This window comes from Ranitomeya variabilis, chromosome 1 (assembly GCF_051348905.1).
Source record: "Ranitomeya variabilis isolate aRanVar5 chromosome 1, aRanVar5.hap1, whole genome shotgun sequence".
Lineage (NCBI taxonomy): Eukaryota > Metazoa > Chordata > Amphibia > Anura > Dendrobatidae > Ranitomeya > Ranitomeya variabilis.
Genome location: NC_135232.1, coordinates 654,543,223 through 654,564,803, shown reverse-complemented (window position 1 = coordinate 654,564,803; position 21,581 = coordinate 654,543,223). Strand labels below are relative to the sequence as shown.

At 43.7% G+C, this 21,581-nt stretch overlaps 1 protein-coding gene across 1 annotated transcript in view; it reads right to left on the bottom strand.

The window, feature by feature from the left end:
- Positions 1 to 21,581, bottom strand: part of SLC25A21 (solute carrier family 25 member 21) — a 577,980-nt gene that overhangs the window by 306,189 nt on the left and 250,210 nt on the right. The gene's annotated exons all lie outside the window — the stretch shown is intronic.

Genomic DNA, 21,581 nt, shown 5'->3' with positions numbered 1-21,581 from the left:
CATTTCAGTCTGCCCTAAGCGGACAAAAAGGATCGCTAGTTCATTTACTATCAGTACTGTACAACCTAAATTTCTGTTATCGGTGTCCTTGATCTGCTCATTGTCATCATTTTCTGTCATGGCGTTTGTGGATTCAGGCGCCGCCTTGAACTTAATGGATTTTGAGTTTGCCAGGCGTTGTGGTTTTCCCTTGCAGCCTTTGCAGAACCCTATTCCTTTAAGGGGGATTGATGCTACACCTTTGGCTAAAAATAAGCCCCAGTTTTGGACACAGGTGACCATGCACATGGCGCCAGCCCATCAGGAAGATTGTCGATTTCTGGTGTTGCATAATTTGCATGATGTTATCGTGCTGGGTTTTCCGTGGTTGCAGGTACATAATCCTGTGTTGGATTGGAAATCTATGTCTGTGACTAGTTGGGGTTGTCAGGGGGTTCATAATGATGTTCCTTTGATGTCAATCTCCTCTTCTTCCTCTTCTGAAATTCCAGAGTTTTTGTCTGATTTTCAGGATGCATTCGATGAGCCCAAGTCCAGTTCCCTTCCACCGCACAGGGACTGTGATTGTGCTATTGACTTGATTCCAGGCAGTAAGTTTCCTAAGGGCCGACTTTTCAACCTGTCTGTGCCTGAACATACCGCCATGCGGAGTTATGTTAAGGAGTCTTTGGAGAAAGGGCATATTCAGCCATCTTCTTCACCGTTGGGAGCAGGTTTTTTTTTTTGTTGCTAAGAAGGATGGCTCCTTGAGACCTTGTATTGATTATCGCCTCCTGAATAAGATCACGGTCAAGTTTCAATACCCTTTACCTTTGCTTTCTGATTTCTTTGCTAGGATTAAGGGGGCTAGTTGGTTTACGAAGATTGACCTTCGGGGGGCATATAATTTGGTTCGTATTAAGCAGGGTGATGAATGGAAAACTGCGTTTAATACGCCCGAAGGCCATTTTGAATACCTTGTGATGCCATTCGGGCTTACTAATGCTCCATCTGTTTTTCAATCCTTCATGCATGATATCTTCCGGACTTATATTGATAAATTCTTGATTGTATATTTGGACGATATTTTGATTTTTCCCGATGATTGGAAGTCTCATGTGGACCAGGTCAGGATGGTATTTCAGATCCTTCGTGACAATGCTTTGTTTGTGAAGGGGTCTAAGTGTCTCTTTGGGGTGCAGAAGGTTTCTTTTTTGGGCTTTATTTTTTCTCCCTCATCTATGGAGATGGATCCGGTTATGGTTCAGGCCATTCATGATTGGATTCAACCCACATCCGTGAAGAGCCTTCAGAAATTTTTGGGTTTTGCAAATTTTTATCGCCGGTTCATTGCTAACTTCTCCAGCGTGGTTAAACCCTTGACTGATTTGACGAAAAAAGGAGCTGATGTGGCGAATTGGTCCTCTGCGGCTGTCTTTGCCTTTCAGGAGCTTAAACGTCGATTTACTTCTGCTCCGGTGTTGCGCCAACCAGATGTTTCTCTTCCGTTTCAGGTTGAGATTGATGCTTCTGAGATTGGGGCAGGGGCCGTTTTGTCTTTGGGATTCTGTTGGTTCTTTGATGAAACCGTGTGCCTTCTTCTCCCGCAAGTTTTCGCCTGCTGAACGCAATTATGATGTCGGCAATCGGGAGTTATTGGCTATGAAGTGGGCGTTTGAGGAGTGGCGACATTGGCTTGAGGGAGCTAAGCACCGTATTGTGGTCCTGACCGATCATAAGAATTTGATTTACCTCGAGTCTGCCAAACGGCTGAGTCCTAGACAGGCTCGATGGTCCTTGTTTTTTTCCCATTTTGATTTCGTGGTTTCGTATCTTCCGGGTTCTAAGAATATTAAGGCTGATGCCCTTTGTAGGAGTTTTTTGCCTGATTCTCCTGAGGTCCTTGAACCGGTCGGCATTCTGAAAGAAGGGGTGGTCCTTTCTGCCATTTCCCCTGATTTACGGCGGGTTCTTCAGGAATTTCAGGCTGATAGACCTTACCGCTGTCCTGTGGGGAAATTGTTTGTTCCTGACAGATGGACTAGTAGAGTCCTGCATGTGGTGATATAATTTATTCAAAAAACAGTGATTAATCTGGTTAGTCATTTGGACTGCTAGTATTTTCAACACTACTGTAAGTGCCAAACTGGTACAAAAGCCTGTTGGCTTCATGACATTGAGTAACTGGGGTGACACTATACGTACTTTATTTTGGCAGGCACTTTTATAAAAGGCCCCAATGTGCCCCATCACTTTCAAATATAACTTAATTTTCCTGATGTCCTTACAATTAAAATCTATGGTAGAACAGTTAGGTCTGGCCTCATTTCCCCTCCACTTGCTCTTGTAGCCCACATACATACAAGGTTCTGAGACCTCAGTGCAGGAAGGCACAAGGCAGTGCCATCACCACGCCAACCTATGCCCCTCCCAGCACAGGCTGCAGAGGATCAGGTGCATCTTTCATTGTGGAAACAGAGTTATGTTGGGTTTATTTATTTTGAGAGCAGTGGCACGTTTACCATGTTGAGTCTGAGTTAAGGGCACGGTGACTATTTGGAGGGGGTTTTCACTTCATTGAGCAGAATATAATCATAGGGCACTATTGCTCCCACAAAAAATAAAACTTTCTCTTAGGCTGGAAACAGACTAGCAAATGGTATCCAATGTGAGAGCATCGGATGCAATATGCTAATGACACTCGGCTCCTGCTCTGCTGCGAGCGTGATCTGAGTGTCTGTGCTCTGATACTTTTGCATGAAACAATCGCAGCACAGGTGCAGTGGAGACAGAGAGAGTAATTTCTCCATTTCCTGTCTCGGCGTGTATCGGACTGCACTGGCATGACATCCGAGTGCAGTGGGATATTTCACAAGCACCGATAGACTTGTGTGGGTCAGAGTGAGCCGAGTCTCGCTGCTAATCGAAGCATGCCGCGATTGCTCTCTGATATCGGCATGAGAAATTAATTGCAATTCTAAGCTGCCCCATAGTAGAACACTGGGCAGAGTGCTATGTGATGTTGTCATGAGGTTACCACGACAGTGTGGAGCCAGAAGACCGCAGCGTCTCATTGCCCCTACTCCGGCGTTGAGAAGCACTTCTCTGTCATATTAAATGTGTTTATTTCTTCTGGCAGAACAAGGGTTAATCGGCCTTGTTGGAAATCTCTGTGTTCAGATGTGCTCGGTTAGCCGCTCCTTTTCCCTTTATAATCGGGGCTCTATTACGAATCCTCATCAGAGCTAGCTATATTGCTGCATGGTTAACAGAGGGAAAGGAGTTGGTATGAGAAGGAGAGTTGGACGAGTTATTAGTGGTTTGGTTTGTATGCGTGGTACTTCCTTATCCTTCTCTATTTTGCTTTTTTTTCTCCTTTCTGCACACCCCGGTGGATTGCTCTGTTATATTTGATTTAATATTTTGTATGTCTGAAGTTTTCTGTTAAACCTGGTGTGTGTTGCCCTGTTTGTCGGGTTGGTGTACTGCGGTGCACAGTAGCTTCCCCTCTTCCCTGAGTGGGGCAAGAGGAAGGAGGACTAACTTAGGAGATAATCACGGATCATAAGAATCTGATATACCTGGAATCGGCGAAACGTCTAACACCTCGACAGGCAAGATGGGCACTGTTCTTTAGTAGGTTTAACTTTTTTGTCACTTATAGGCCAGGGAACAAAAACATTAAGGCAGATGCCTTATCCCGTTGTTTTCCTGGGGGAGGAAATAAGTGTGAACCGGTACCTATTCTTCAAAAAGGGGTGGTTATGGTGTCTATATGCTCCGATCTGGAAAGAGGTTGTTGACGCTCAGGGGGACCCCCTGCTGCCTGTCCATTTGGTTAACTGTTTGTTCCGGTTAATGTCAGTCTTAGAGTACTCAGTGAACATCATGATTCAGTGTTGGCTGGACATCCTGGTAATATAGCCACCGCGGATCTGCTTACTCAGCATATTCAGTGGCCAAGTGCTCATCAGGATGTCCGGGAGTATGTAGCCGCCTGTGTGTCTGAACGCGTTCTAGACCTCTAATACTCATCCGTCGGGGGCTCTCTAACCATTGGAGATTCCCAACAGACCTTGGACTCACCTGTCGGTCGTTTTTATCACGGACCTACAGGTGTCGTGGGGAATACTATAATTCTTGTGGTGGTCGATAGATTCAGTAAAATGTCTCATTTTATCGCTTTACCAGCGTTACCAAACGCCAATTCCTTGGTGCAAGTTTTCATCAGGGAAATAATTAGATTACATGGGATCCCGACAAATATTGTTTCTGATCGGGTGGTGCAGTTTGTCTCCAAGTTTTGGAGGGCAGTTTGCACCTGTCTGGGGATCCACTTGTCATTTTCTTCTGCTTTTTACCAGTAGTCTAATGGGCAGTCTGAATGGGTTAACCAGAATCTGGAGATGTATCCCAGATGTTTTGTTTCCGAAAATCAGGAGGACTAGGTTACCTGTTTAACGTTGGCCAAATTTGCGGTAAATAATCGTTGTCAGGAATCATCCGGTAAGTCCCTGTTTTCGGGGCATCCTCAGTTTTAGTTCTTTTAATGGTAATCACCATTCTGAATTACCGGAGGAAGAACAGTTTTCATCTTCCATTTCTACCATATAGCAGGGGGTTACGAATAATTTGAGGAAGATGGGATCCAAATATAAAACTGTGGTTGATCTGAGACGTTTAGTGGGTCCGGACCTGTGTGTTGGTGACTTGGTGTGGCTGTCATCTAGTAACATTAAGCTGAAGGTTCGGTCTTGGAAACTGGGTCCCAGGTTTATTTATAGGTGATTATAAGATCATAGCCATCGTCAATCCTGTAGCATTTCGCCTTGCTTCACTGTCTACTTTTAGGATCCACAATGTATTTCATCGTTCTTTCCTCAAAAAATACGTTGCATCTTCCGTACCAACGCCTCTACCACCATCTCCTGTCATTATCAATGGTAATCTGGAGTTTCAGATTGTGAAGATCTTGGACGCTCGTCTTGTTTGTCGGTCGTTTCAGTTTCTGGTACATTGGAAGGGGTACGGTCCTGAGGAGAGGATGTGGGTACCACCATCTGATGTCCATGTGGCCAGACTGGTCAGGGCTTTTCACGTGGCACACCCCGATAAACCTGGTCCTGAGGCTCCGAAGGTCCCTTGTAGAAGAGGGGGTACTGTCACAGGGTTACAGCGACAGTGTGGAGCCAGAAGACCGAAGCGTCTGTTTGCCCCTACTCCGGCGTTGAGATGATGCACTTCTCAGTCATATTAAATGTGTTTATTTCTTCTGGCAGAACAGGGGTTAATCGGCCATGTTGGAAATCCCTGTGCTCGATTGGCCACTCGGTTTCCCTTTATAATCGGGGCTCTGTTACTAATCAATGTCAGAGCTAGTTTTATTGCTGCATGGCTAATGGAGGGAAAGGAATTGGTATGAGAAGGAGTTGAAGGAGTTATTAGTGACTGTTGCTTGGTTTGTACGCGTGGTAATGCCTTATCCTCTATTTTGTTTTTTACCCCTTCCTGAACACCTGGTAAATTCCTCTGTTATATGTGAGTGAATATTTTAGATGTCTGGCGTTTTCTGTTAACTCTTGTCTGTGTTGCCCGGTTTGTCGGGTTGGTGTACTGCGGTGCACAGTAGCTCGCCCTCTTCCCTTGTTTGGGGAAGAGAACAGAAGGAGGGCTAACTTAGGAGATAAGGCAAGGACGGAGGTCCCGGCATCTTTGACATCTGAAGTATCCCGGGGAGCAGGGCGAGCTAGAGCACCTCCTAGTGTTAGGGAAAGGAAAAGAGCCCTTGGTCCCGGGATACCCGACAGCTGTGTAGTGACAGATGTTTTATCGCATAGCACTCAGCCATGTTATACGGTAGTGTGACTCCAGCCTTAAGAGCGGACTACAAGAGGAAACATTTACTGTCTGTGTAAGCATGTAAAGGAACATTAAAGGGAGGCTGTTACGGCTCAAATTACACCATTTATACATGCATGTGGTGGACTTAGAACTTATACAATAATATTTGAAGGGTGTATTTTACTTATTTTGTTTTAAGTTTAAAAAAACAACACACTTTTAAATGAGAGGTCCTCTGCACACCTTGGTCGTGACCAAGCGTACAGTGTACCAATCTGCCTCCTCTAGTACCATCCTCCACAGCATTCACTTTGAAGCACTGCCCAAATTGAATCCCCAGTTCTGCACGCACGGACACTGTAGAACGTGCAACACACACTGTATGATTGTGCAACCTACGGCATCAGCATATGTAGGTGCATTCTCATGCCTCACCTGTTTGCATTGGTCCCTCACTGCACACAGGATCAGGCGGCCAGTGTTGACAAGAGAGCCAGATAAGCATGTCTGCACAGACTGCGAGGGATGAGTGTGTGCGTGCACACACACAGTGTCATTGTGTACGTGTTGCAGATCATTTGCATACATTTAATGACTAGCATTACAGGTTTTTACAGTGACCATCAATTATTTCTGCATGTCTTCACTATAGATTTCACTCTTTGGTTTGAATAGGGTGAAATACAGGGCAAATCCACATCACAATCTGTAAGTAATACATATGCTTTCTACCACTATTTGATCATATTATGGAGGTAATAGTCCTTTTTATTCAAAAACAGTATGGCCGAAATTTTCAGTCTATGTGTCCTATATTCATGGTCATAGTCAGCCCTTATGATAGCAGTGTTACATGGTACATTTATGACTATTATTTACTTAAAATGTTTGAATCTCTATTAAAACAAACAAACAAAAAATAAATAAGCCAATAGAAAGAAGCTGCACGAAAATCACCTTATTAATATTATAGTAATAAAATATTAACATTAATAAAATCTGTAACTATTAAAAACCCACACTGGATATAACCAAAGAATAATTAAACTCTTATAGTACAAGTAAATGTAAGTAACCGTGCCATATATCTTATTAGAGAAACAGAAGTCCGTCTCTACTTTTCAGCATTTTTTATTTCTCTTGCACAGATTATTCATTCTCGAAAGCCGCTTAAATCTGTCTTTAATGGAGGATCACATCACACCTCACCTACCTAAGACGATGGAGAGGGAAGCTGGAGAAACTGGAGGGAGAAAAGAGGAGATAACACAAAAAGAAGCTGCCAAGGTCTCGAAGGCGGTGAAAAAACTACTAAAAATGATGCACACAAGTAATACAATAGCGTTGTTCCTCAAATACATCCCACACTGTGAAGTTACCTAAAAGTGCAATTACACTTTAAGCAATATATTTATTTCTTTTTAACAGTCTTCTTCTCTCACCCCCCATTACTGCATTGACCCAAACACTTCAATCTCTTCTCTAATTTTCAATTTAGTTTTATTTGACAACAACGCATTCTTTCAGTTATGGCTTTACTTCAATACAAACTTAAGCAAATCTCACAAAAATCCATTCAGGCAGATTCGATCAATTAAGAGGGGTTGGTGTGTATTTAATGCAAATCTAATACATTTGGTGCAAATCAAATCTGCAGGCAAAAGGTTATAGAAAAAAATAAACTCTTAGGCCATGTTCACACTTTGCGGTTTTTACCGCGGAACCGCCGCGATTTTGATGCTGCGGGTCCGCAGCAGTTTCCATAGCATTTCCATTTACATGTAAACCCTATGGAAACCGCAAACCGCTGTGCACATGCTGCGGGAAAAACCGCGCAGAAACGCAGCGGTTTACATTCCGCAGCATGTCACTTCTTTGTGCAGAATCGCTGCGATTCTGCACCCATAGGAATGCATTGAACCGCTTACTTCCCGCATGGGGCTGTGCCCACGTTGCGGGAAGTAAGCGGTTAATGTGCGGGAGGTACCCGGGCTGGAGGAGAGGAGACTCTCCTCCAGGCCCTGGGAACCATATTTGGGGTAAAAAAAAAAGAATAAAAATAAAAAATCATGTTATACTCACCTCTCAGCGCTGCACGCGGCCGGCCGGTCAGAGTTGCTGTGCGAACAGGACCTGCGGTGACGACGCGGTCACATGACCGTGATGACGCCGCGGTCACATGACCGTGACATCACGAAGGGTCCTTCTCGCACATCATCTTTGGAACCGGACCGCCGGGTGCAGCGCCGAGGAGATCCGGACATCAGAGGGTGAGTATAACCAATTTTTATTATTTTTAACATTACTATTGATGATGCATATTGCTGCATCAATAGTATAGGCGGAAACCCGCAGCGGAAACCGCGGAACAAACCGTGATAAATCTGCAGGGATAACCGCAGCGGTTTTGCCCTGCAGATTTATCAAATCCGCTGCGGGAGAACCCGCAGAGGGACGCCGCAAAGTGTGAACATGGCCTTATACTGACCTCTCCTCAGCCCTCCTCATACCTGGTCCCATTGTTGCCGGTCCTGCCAGATTTTTCGAGTGGCTCCGCTTCTATCTTCTTCATCCGAGTCTTCCAAAGGGAGTCATCATTGACTAAGCCCCATGGGACCTCAAAGCAAATTGCCCAAAAATTAGAATTTGCCAGACTCCAGAAATTTTGGTAAATTCTAAACAAATTTGATTAGATTACAATTCAATTTGCGCTTCTCTACATGAATAACATACGTAGATTAGATTTTATGACAAAGTAAATTATTGGGGGGGGGGGGGGCAGGATTTTTGGGGGGATGGAGAGACACATGCCCAAGACATAAATTTAATACATGATAACTGCTATTGATCCATCATAACCAGTACCTTAATTTTCATATCTATATGTTTCTCGCACACATTAGCCTAATGTTTGTGTGTATGGAGTCAGGAGAGATGTGTGTCCATAGATAGATCGTTTAGCCGACAGCTGTCTAATATGTATTTAGCACGAACTCTGAATGAATATGCAGTCCTGAAGTAATGTAATATCTTACCACAGCCCTATTAGCATAACCATACATGTAGATTATGTGCAAGCCATACAGCCCGCTGCTTACTATCTCCAGACAGTTCTGCCATGTTTTTCAGTAAGATAACACTGGAAATCTTTACTGCATCTCACTGCTTGTGATAGAGTGGAAAATAACACTAAGTATGAATGACCAAAACAACTGCAGAAGCATACTAATGGGGGGAAAGTAATGAAATGCACTGTGGCCGGGAGCTGTAGGAACTCAAGAACAACCAACAACTAGACTTTCAATTCTTGACAAAGACGTCAAATAAGATGTTGAAATGTTGCATGTATGTGGGTGAAAAAAATATCCCAGAGTTTCACCAGTATCTTTAGAGAGTTGCTCAAAGTATACATTTAGAGGTCAGTACTTGGATGCATTTAGAGGTTAGTAAATGGTTACCTACGTGAGTATTGTAACCACAACTGCTATCCTATCTTGCAGCCAATTTTTTTTTTACAAATATTTTCCAAAACATAACTCCAAAATGAAGCTCCCTATTAAAAAGGGGTTTTGTTTTTTTTTACCATCCTTATTTCTAAATCCAAGATGGGCATGTTGAGGTGAAAGGAAGACTCTTAGGCTACTTTCACACTAGCGTTAACTGCAAACCGTCTCAAAACGTCTTTTTTCAGAAAAAAACGCATCCAGCAAAAGTTTTTGCTGGATGCGTTTTTTCCCCATAGACTTGTATTGGCGATGTATTGCGACGGATTGGCATACGTCGTGTCCGTTTTACGACGTATGCGTCGAAATTTGGCGACACGTTGTCGGCAAAAAACGTTGATTGTAACGTTTTTTGTCTCTGCCTAAAAAACGTGTCGCAACGTATCCTGCGGCATACGTCGTTGGCTGCAATGGAAGCCTATGAGGGACGGATGCGTCGGGACACGTCGTACGACGCAATACAGCGCTGCAATACGTTTTTTTTACACTGAGCATGCTCAGAAGCAGGATTTTGTTGCCAATTGGCCAGACACCCCCAAATCTATATAAACCTGGCCTGGGCCTTCAACCCCACATATGCCTGCAAGACCCAAGAGAGAAGACTGCCAGCAAGACCCCAGCCAGCCACAAGACCCCAGCCAGCAACAGGACCCCAGCCATAAGACCCCAGCCTGACACAGGAGCCAGCCACAGGAGCCAGCCACAGGAAGGAGCCAGCCACAAGACTCCAGCCACCATAGAGCCAGTGTGAGTATTGCAATTTTTGTGTGCATCGGTGTGCCTGTGCATTTCTGTGTGTATGAGGTACTACTGACTACAGCAAGAGCTTAAAACCTGAAGAGAACCTGAGGCCTGCCATCGTCCTGCACCAGCCAGTGCCATGCTAGAGTCCAGAGACCATGATGCCAGCCACTGTGAAGACCTGCAGCTCCAGCCAAAGGATTGTCAGCCTTTTGTATGTGTGTGTGTAATGTGTGTGTGTATGCGTCTTCTGATTGGGTTCACCTTTCTGCCTTTGTTGTACATATGTGTATTTGCATAAAGCTTATGTGCGTGCGTGCGTGTGTGTGTGTATTTTTGTACAGCTGTGTGCTTTTGTAAGTATGTCTTCATGTGCCTGCACCTTATTATGCCTTTGCCAATCTTATGCCTGTTCATGTGGGAGGGTATGTGTCCATGTTCAGGATTGCATCAGGATTTGGTCAGGATTTTCCATCAGTATTTGTAAGCCAAAACCAGGAGTGGGTGATAAAAGCAAAAGTGTGCCTGTTTTCCTATTATACTTTCCCTCTAATTGTTACACTCCTGGTTTTGGCTTACAAATACTGATGGAAAATCCTGACCAAATCCTGATGCGATCCGGAATGTGGACACATACCATGCATGTTTGTGTGCGTCTTGTTGATTGCATGTGCATTTGTCCATGCTTTAATTGGTTAATTGCCTTTTTCTGATGTATTGACTGTATAGTGGTCTGTGCAGCATGTGGTTTAAATGTGTTTTTTTTTTTTTTTTTTTTAAATCTGATGTATTTTTTAAAAGTCTAGCGGTCTGCAGCTTGTGGTTTGAATGTGTGAGTGTGGTTTTTTTTTCTATTTAAAAGTGTTGATTTTATTTTACTGTTAAAACCATTTGCAGTTGATGTACTTGTATTTAAAATAAAGAGCATTTCAGCTCCTAATTGTGATTTAAAAAAAAAAAAAGAGTCAAAAAAAAGAAAATACCGGTAATAAAATGTTTGTTAAAAAAATGTCCGTAGTATCATTTCATAAAGGTAAATTTAAAACTGGTGTATGTACCAATGGTTACACATGCAATACAGAGTTGATTGAGGGCTTATTTTTTAATAAAGGTTATACTGTAAAGGTTTTTTTTGGGGGGAGGTGATTTTTTCAAATAAAATGTGGCAAATATATTTTTGCATGGTGGGTTCACATTTAAAAAATTTTTTTTTAGGGACATGGAAATTAATGGTATAACGTGCCTCTTTTTTGGGGTTTTGGTGTTCACCTTTAATGAACATTTCTCACATCATTTTAGCAGGGTGTTTATCTTTAAACATTGCCTACTTCGGGGGGTGGTCTAACTATAAATCCATTATACTTATTACAGATACACCAGGGACCACATCCACTGAGCAGCCCACCAGGACCACAGCCACAAATCTTTAAAAGTAAGTTTTGAAGACCCCAAATCTGCTGCTTCAATGTGTAGAGCAGATTGCAAGTGTCTTTTAACTTACAGAGACACCAGGACCACAGCCGCCGCCTGTCGTCAGCCCAGGACCAGCCCACCAGGACCACAGCCACAAATCTTTACAAGTAAGTTTTGAAGACCCCAAATCTGCTGCTTCAATGTGTAGAGCAGATTGCAAGTGTCTTTTAACTTTTACAGAGACACCAGGACCACAGCCGCCGGCCTTGCTACCGCAACAATGTCCTCTTCTGACAGCCCTCCTCCACAGCAACAGCGTGTATCGGTAAGTTAACACAAAAAATGTTTTTGTTTTTTTTTTTGGTTTTTTAATTTACATTTTTTTTGATCACTACATGCATAAATTATGTTTCAACAGGAAGCTGAATCAGATGAGGAGCTGTCAGAAGGGGGCGAGACGGGTGGAGAGATGCAAGTGGAGGAGGAACCAAGTGTAAGTAGTGGTGAAACAGTTGCTTCGCACATCACACTGCACCATTCACAAAACAGATTTTCATACATAACTAAACACAGAAAATATATGCCTACATTACTGAGAATTTGTTTCCTTTATTTCAGGCTGCTGCCGCTGCTGCTCCTGCTGCTGCCGCTGAAGGTTCTCCCAGACACTCCCAGAGTCGGCGGACTCGTCGCCGCGGTCGGCCATCAGTGAGTTTTTTGTTTTTTTTTGGGAGGGGGATTCTATTGGTACTTTAGTGTTTCAGTGTACTAAATTGTTTGTTTTTCTTCTTCTTTTTTTTTGGGCACAGGCTTCACAGCGTGCTCCCGCAGGAGATGACGATGATGACGACATCGACATAGATGGTCTCATCGAGGAGGTTCGCGAGCGGGAGCCGCTGTGGAACATGGCTGACCGCAGGCATGCCGATACCGGTGTCACCCGTCGGCTCTGGGACGAAGTGTGTCACAACCTCTTTCCAAGGTGGGAGAGCCTTCATCCTCAGCAGCTGAGCAAACTAGGCAAGTATTCACTTTCCAGTGATGTTTTGAGCTGACTGTAATGTATTGCATTTACCAATTTATTTTTTTTCTTTTCATTCTTGTCTTCACAGTTGGAAAGGTTAGGAAGCGGTGGCGGTCACTGAGGGATCGCTTTAAGAGGGAATTCAACGCGGAGATGCAGGCCCCGAGTGGCTCTGCAGGAAGGAAGAGGAGCAAATATAAACATGGCCCAGCCCTCTCCTTCTTGAGGCGAACAATGCTGAGCAAAGTGTAAGTATTCTACAGTCCACTAATAACCATGTTAACCTGTCTACTTAGTTTGCTTTCAGTCAGGGCTTTTTCATATCAATGTATTAATTTCTTTTGTTTTTTCTTTCACAGCACCTTCTCCAGCCACCGGGGGCCTGCATCTTCCTCTGCGCCCTCTGGAGCGATCCCTCCTGAGTCCGCCACTGAGGGCCACGTCGGTAGGCCCCACACCACTGACCCCTCCTCTGACCCCTCTGTCCCCTCCTCTGACCCCTCTGTCCCCTCCACTTCATCTGCCCCAAGCAGTGGAGCATTATTGCAGCCTTCATTGCTCGCATCTGATGCTGAACAGTTAGCGTTCCCTTTACCCCACCCCTCTGATCCTGCCACCTCTAGACCACCATTAGGTTCTTGGCGGCAGCGACAGAGGGGTCAGGAAAGGAGCTATGCTCCTGAGTTCTTACACCTGAATGCATCCTTCCAAGGCTCTTTCAAAATTTTGGGAGAGCAAGTGACTGCTGGTTTCAACATGGTGCAGTCACGCATCAGTGAAACAAGCCAGGAAACCAGCAGTCGCTTGGATAGGCTGCATTCAGCTGTAAGTCCAGATCCGGCCAATATTTTTTTCCAATCCATGCTCAGGAGCATGGAGAAGCTTTCTTTTGAGCAACAGATGCGGGTAATGAATACCTGCCATAATGCTCTACTGCAGGCCATTAACGAGCCCCAATCGACCCACACACCTCCCCACACATCCACTACAATTCCACCCCAGGCCCCATTTCCACCCCAGGCCCAACCCCAGGCCCCATTTCCACACCATGCCCAACCCCAGGCCCCATTTCCACACCATACCCACCATTACCAAACCCAGCCCCAATACCCACACCAGTCCCACTACCCAACCCAGTCACAATACCCAACCCAGTCCCCATACCCATCCCGGCCCCCAAACCAAATTCATTCCCCACTGTTTTCTTCCTTGCCCAGCTTACCTTCCCCAGTAAGTATTCCCCCTACCCCAACACCACCCCCCTCTGGTCAGCCTACTGGTTTTACCCCCCCTTCCACTGTACCCCAAACAAGTAGGGTTTCCCCACCTATCGACGTGGTCCAACCTTCCTGCCCCTCCTCCCCTCGTATCTCCACCCCACACTTTGAAGAATTGTAAAAATGTATTTAAAATGTTAAATGTTACAAAATGTTACAAAATGTTACAAAAATGTGCAAATTTTTCAAAACAAAAATTGGAAAATAAAAAATATATTTTTTTGGCAAAAAAAAAATGTATTTAAAAAAAAAAAAGAGTTAAAATAAAATGTTCTCTGATTTAAATTCTAGTCTTTGTGTGTGTGTGGATTTATTAAGGTAATATAAATAAAAAAGGTAAAATAAAAACAAACACCAGACGTGTGAAAGGTATAACATATTGGTTTTACTAGCAAGAAAACCACGCTTTTGGGCCTTTTTTTTTTTTTTTTTTTTGTTTTGGTAGAAACAAATTTTTTACATAAACAAAACACATGGGAAACAGGTTACACAATCATGTCTTGCCATGGGATCCGCCCGACAGGTGACACAAAATAATCTGCAAACTGGTCCCTCATCCTTGTAACAGAACCTGTAGAGCGAACCGAGCTGCTGCGGTAGTCCCACAAGGTGGTCTCCAACTCTTCGTCATCCAAGGAAACGGGCTCCTTTGAAAGGACAAAGTTGTGGAGCACCACACAGGCTTTAACTACCTCATCTATAGTTGTGTTTTTCAGTTTGATAGCAGTCAGCAGAACTCGCCACTTCGCCGTCAATATGTCAAAAGAACACTCCACTACTCTTCGTGCTCTAGTAAGCCGGTAATTAAAGACCCGCTTGGTATGGGTTAAGTTCCGGCTACTATACGGTTTCAGTAGGTGCGGCGACAGTTGAAAGGCTTCATCACCTACACAGACATATTCCATGGCTGGTTCACTTGTTCCTGGCAGTGGTCTGGCTGACGGGAAATCGTAGCTCTCTCCATAAAGGCAACGACCCATTGGTGAGTTTTTAAAAACTTGCGAATCGTTGGACCGTCCATATGCTCCGATGTCCACGGCAAGGAACCTGCAGTTGGCATCTGCAATAGCCATAAGGACGATGGAGAAATACTTCTTATAATTATAGTACTCCGATCCTGTTCCTGCCGGTTTCGCAATCTGTATGTGTTTCCCGTCAACTGCGCCCACACAATTTGGGAAATTGAAAAATTGCTGAAACTCTTCTGCACTTCGCAACCATATTTCCATGGATGGTTGGGGGATATACTCTGGTTGCAAAGTGGTCCAAATAGCCCGACATGTGTCCTTCACTATTCCGGAAATAGTGGAAATGCCCAGCCTGAATTGGTAATGGAGCGAAGTCATAGATTCACCCGTAGCTAGGAAACTTTAAAAAAAAAAAAATGTTAGAAAAAATTGCACAGACCAACAAGTTTCAATATGGCAATGTTAATTTTTTTTTAAGGACGGGACACACAATCAAACCATCATGAAACCGGTGTAAAAAAAAAAGGGGAATGTCCGCGAAAACCAAAATTACATGCTGCAGAAAATAGTGCGCAGTATGCCAGCGCAGTATTGTCTGCAGCATGTAATATAACATTAAAAATGACCAATGACAGGAAAAAAAGCAGTGGAATGTCCGCCAAGAAAACCAAAATTACATGCTGCAGAAAATAGTGCGCAGTATGCCAGCGCAGTATTGTCTGCAGCATGTAATATAACATTAAAAATGACCAATGACAGGAAAAAAAGCAGTGGAATGTCCGCCAAGAAAACCAAAATTACATGCTGCAGAAAATAGTGCGTAGTATGCCAGCGCAGTATTGTCTGCAGCATGTAATATAACATTAAAAATGACCAATGACAGAAAAAAAAGAGGCTTACCGCAGGGTCACCATCAGCCGCTCCGCCGGTGTGATGGCAAGCCTCATCCTTGTGTCCTGCCTTCGGATGACATCCTCCAGTTTTTGAAGCAAAAAGTCGAAATGTTCCATCCTCATCCGTACGTAATTGTAGAATTTGTGTGGATTGTGCCGCAACTCCAGGTACAGAGTGGACTGGACACCCCGGGTCATCCGTAGTTCATTAATCGGATAAATCCACAGTCGTCTCCGTCTCCGTTGCTGCAGAAGCATCCTACGCCTTTCCGCTGCCGCCTCCTTCTCCCGCACTATGATATCCAGGCGATTCGTCTCAAAGATAACGTCGGTAACCAAACTAGCAATCCTCCCAAGAACACCTTCCATCGCTGCCACAAAACTAAAACCCTCAAAGATGGGCTGTAAAAACAGTAACTATATAGTTTTCCATATTTTCCAGTAGCCAATCAAATTTGGGAGCCTCCCATTTTAAAAACGGATCCGTCGTAAAAACGGATGCAACGGATGGTTAAAACGGATGCAACGTATGCAACGCATCCAGTATTTTCGACGGAAACGTTTAACGGATTTGCGACGTATCCGTCGAAATGCTGTATGCGTGGCATACGTTTGTCTCAGTTTTTCACTTTTTCGACGCATCCGTTTTTTCGGCAAAAAAGACGTTTTGAGACGGTTTGCAGTTAACGCTAGTGTGAAAGTAGCCTTAGAAGATGTTGACACTTTGCATATTTGCTGCCCAAAGTTCTGCACCTGCCCCATAGCTGTGCATACTATATATAATTCAGAGTAATTTGATCAATGACTTAACCTTGATTAATTAATTACCTTTCAGCTAATTTATGGACAGCGTAAATTAGATGCCGTCTCAGTTATTGCCGCCAGGCATGTTTTACTCTGATAGTCGCAGAGCTTCAGATAAAGCATACTTTAAAAAGTCAGCCAGGAATATGACAACTAGTTTAGGGCAAGTCCTGGTTAGAGTTGAGCAAATTTGTTCAGAATCTGTTGCCGAATCTGAATTTGCCATATTGGTACCCTATTCGTGCTAAATTTATGTTTGACGATCGGTTCCGAACATATTCGGTAAATTCTACTCCCATTGACTCCAATGACGTTCGGCTGTATTCGGAGAACACTGTAAAAGCAATATTTGCAATATAATAGATCGTAATCGAAACCAAATTTAGAAAAATTTGCTCAACTCTAGTCCTGGTTTCCACCAACTCGCTGCCCATAACTGACCAGGCTCTGTATCCCTTTGCGTGTGTATAGGAAGAGACCTGTCAGTCTTAGGGAAAGGGGTGGGGAGAAGCTGCTGGGGACCTGCCTATTGGACTAACAGCTGACGAACTTAGTCCCCAGTTAGCTTTTCAAAGTATGTTTTCTCGAAACGCTACAGCATTGCAGAATACAACATTGATGGTTCTCTTTAATATGATAACTAATGAGGCTTATAGATGTTCATAAATTCCAAATTTGACCAACTTTTAAAGACCACTGCACCTGCAAGTACAAGAATCCTTAAAAAAAATTAAAGATTGAAAAATTAAAGTGAATTTGCAGTTTGTTGGGTGTCCTGCTGCTGGGATCTCCACCAATTGTCACCCTACCCTAGTGCTCCTCTTGAGTTGTCTAGGATTAGAAAAGGGTCTCTGTTTCTGAAAGAAACAGGGCGACTTATGTGAGTAGACAGCTCAGTCCAATTCACGTTACTAAGATGAGCTGTAAAACTAGAAGCCCCTTTCCTAAGTGCTACATTGTAATATTGATTCTCCAGGTATTGCTAGTGAAAAGGAAAATAATCTACATAAAGCAATCATCCCCCCAAAAAAATTTACTCAAAATCAACATATCCCCAAAAAATTGACCCTGTGCATTAAACAGTTATTGGATGAATATAGACATATGGGATTGTTTAGGTGAAATTATGAAAAACCTCTGTATGCACTAACTTTGCCCTAATATTAATTGCAGTGTTTATCTCAATGCAATCAAGAATTAATAGGATCAAACTTAAGGATACGATTTCAATTACAACTTCAAATTGCACTACTTAAGAAAATAAGATGAAAATAAAACAACAAAAAGTAACAAATCTAGTTAAGATCAGCCTTTACGTACTCATTATGAAAATGAGAAAAAAAATATTTTACAAATTTCTCAACATATAAATAATTTCTAATAATCGGCATATCACCATTATGGGATTCATCATTGCTCTGAAAGCGGGAATTTACTGGAAGTCATGATTATGTGAATACAGATATAAGTAGTAAGGGTATACAAAGAATGTTTTGTACTCAGTGAGGCCATAAGAGGATAGGAGGCATTTGGTAGCCCCACTATAGGGCACCTATGTTTGCTAGAAAGCTCTACAAATTCAAGACTCATTACCCTTTTTATACAAATGCCAGTTCTAAGCCAGTGCAACCCTTGAGATATACCGGAGTAGGTGCTGGGGCGGAGGTCCAGCAGTTCACAGTACAAACCTCATTAGTCAATTTGTCATATGCCGTATCCAAACAGCAATTACTAAATTATAAGAGCGGATCTAAGAACTCCTGTGGGAGACCCTCCTTTCTTGCCCCCTAGGCTGAATAATAAGCAGGCTAAACAAACAGGGCAAGAGGGCAGTGGAAAAGTCACAACCAGGAAGAAGAGAGAGTGAGGTGAAATAAATCAGGTGAGGACATGGAGAAGAAAAGTGATTTTGATATATGGAGATAAAAAGCAACCAGTAGGACATTTCTTCCCAAAAATACTGACCAGTAATGGACACTAAGGCTGGGGTCTCACAGTGACATTTGGTTATGTACCAATCATTGTAAAATTGCAAGATACTACAATAGTAAAAATATTTTCAAGCATCGCAAAGTCCTCCCTGTCATGTGCCACTTATAATACTGGTGTCTTCTTTTCAGGATCCGAGATTTTCGGTATGGCTGCTACCTCTACACAATGCAATATTGCATCTGTCTAATGTAGCCATAAAAAAATAACGTATTCTTATTAAACCCCACTGGATGTCAAAGTTTACCAAGTTTTTTGCTATTTTTTTTGAATTTTTGGAGGATTGCTGAATCCTTTTTTTGTGCTAGCATTGGTTAGAGTAGGACTCGTAAGCGTGGGGACCCTTGACGTTGGGTTACGAGCTTACATATTTTGGCTAGAATATAAACTAATACCTCACATTATTTATATGTGTTTTTTGCATTTTTTCGGGGTACAGTTGGGCCCACTCTGTCTTGTAAACTGTGGTGTCTGTTCACATGGGATGCATCTTAATAGCGCTCGGCAGCCCGCCTGAGCTAGTAGAAGGGCGTCACTAATAGGCTGTTAACCTGGATGCTGTGCATTCCCATTGTGTGAACAGCGCCACATACAAGTCTCTAATGTGCAGTCATATGCCAAGCAGCCACCCCCTCCATTAATTTGGTAGGTTGTGAGTGGCTGCCTTATTGGTATTTCTGCACCTGTGTAGCCGCCATCTTAACCACATGGGTCCACTGCATCCTGATAATGCATTTGTTCGGAGGCCTAGGCAGGTAAGCATCTCTGCCTTTTTTGCTATTTTTTGGAATTTTTGGAGGATCTCTGAAGTATGGCTGCTACCTCTACACAATGCAATATTGCATCTGTCTAATGTAGCCATAAAAAAATTTACATATTCTTATTAAAATCCACTGGATGTCCAAGTTTACCAATAACATGCAAGATATGTGAACGTTCAGTTGATGGGTTTTCTAAAATGGATAGCAAGACAACAAAAATTGTTCTTACAACATAAAAGTAATGTAAGAAATAAGGAATTTGTCTATGGTTTTCATTTTGAGCATCACATTGACTCCCCTGCATAACCCCTGGGGTCAAAAGTCCATGGCAGATGACAAGCCAAACTAGTAGATACTGTAAACGTTTTGGTCTCAAGCCTTCATCCACATTAGATGGCTGTTGGTAGAACGACGCTTCGTCAAATCGTTCAGCCATCAGCTATCTCTCTGGTACATAGGACCATTGTTCAACTGAGCGCAACTGTGTTCTCAATCAAAAAGCCACCAACAAAAGACATCTATGCCAGCGGCTTACTTCAGGGAGAACAAAGCGATCGGCAGTCCAAAAACGGCCTCTCTCCCCAAAAACAATCAGCCATACCCCTATACACATTAAAATGCGCACCCTTCAATATCATTGGGTGCAGCCAATATTAGTCTAATGTGTATGGGTGCCTTTACTATAGTGCATTGATCCCCAGCATAGATATATGGGTACAAAAAACTCATTAAAAATCTGTTATGGCACACAGAACCACATACATTTCTTATTACTCCAAACATATAAAAGTGAATAATTCACAAGGAATTTACCATAAATCAGAGGTTTGGTAGGAGTAGACGCTGTAGCCAAATCACTGAGCTCAGCGGTGTCACGATACAGATGCAAGATATCCCAGGGCTAGGGGCTCCTTTCCTAACCCTAAAGCTAGGGGCGCCCTAGATATCTCTGCTCCCCGGATTACTTTTGATGGTGAAGGCCATGTGCCTTACTGAGCTCCAGAATCAGCCTTTATCTGTCCCCTCCTGTACCGAGAGAAGTGGGGAGTTGTGTATAAGAAAAAACAAACTAGAATAACAAGGGAAGACGTACAGGGAGGAGGAGGCAGGAGCGGGGTGATGCTGCAGGTTGTAATGAAAGGGTGTTCCGATGTGCGGCGCAACACTGCGGGTATCTGGTGCTGCTGTGGGTGTCCGGTGCTACTGCAGGTGCCCGGCGGTGCTGCAGGGGTGTCCGTCGCTGCTGGGGGGTGTCCAGTGCTGCTGCAAGTGTCTCTGATGCTGTGGGGAGCTCTGTCGATATTTTGTGAAAGGCCAAAGCCTCCCAAAGTTAAATGGCTTCCTGTGGGATAGACTCTGGGAAAATGGCCGCCAGGGGGCATTGCATGCGCAGATGAAGATCTCGGCACCAAGATCTCTGGAGATGAGATCTCAGTGCTGAACTTCGAGGGGCTCTAGCCTTTCACAAAAGGTTGGCAGAGCCCCCCCGCAGCACCGTACACCCCCGCAGCAGCACTGGTCCCCCCAGCAGCAGCGCCGGGCACCCCCTCATCCCAGCCTGCAGCAACGGTACCGGAAAGGTATATCCGCATTATAAGACGCACCTCCATTTTCCCTGGAAATTTTGGGGAAAAAAGTGCATCTTACAATCCGGAAAATAAGGTATATGAAAATACCAATCATACAAATATGCACTCACAAGCAACAGAGTGGTACCCCGGGAAGTAAAGGAAGGAAGAACCAAATAGGAGAGGATGAGGACAAACACACAGACAAATCACCAAGTAACAGTCTTCTGAACAACACTGCAAAACACCTCCTCAGGCAACCAACACCTCCAGAACCAGGCAGTATCAGACTAACTCTGGCAATGCCTGCTTGCCAGAGGCAAGTATATATACCAGAGGGGAGTGGCAGGAAAGCTTCCTGAAGCTTCAACTGAGACTATTAACCCTTGCCTTGCTAGCAGAAACTTGCAGTGTTAATATGATTGTGAAGTGCTTCTAATCAGTGAAGGAGTATGGGAAATCAGACAGTGCGGTCTTCTGGCTTCTCTCTGTTATAGTAAACCAGTGACAAGCGGCTCATGCTGTCTAACACAGCACAGTCGCTGAGCTCAGTTATTGGAGAGGTAAAGCGTGTCATCACCAGTGAAAACATCGAGACTTGAGCAGCAGTGGTGAATTGGTACTGGACATTGGATCTGGGGAGGGCGAGCAGCTGCTCTGACTATCTTAGGTATTTTACAGCAATTGCATACATTTTCTTAAAAATGGATGTCACCTCTAAGGGGAGAGTCACAAGGCTGTATAACTCGGATGAGAATAGCAATGCAATGATCAGACTGGCAGTCGGCTCCCCAGACAGTAGCATGACAGCATGCATTTC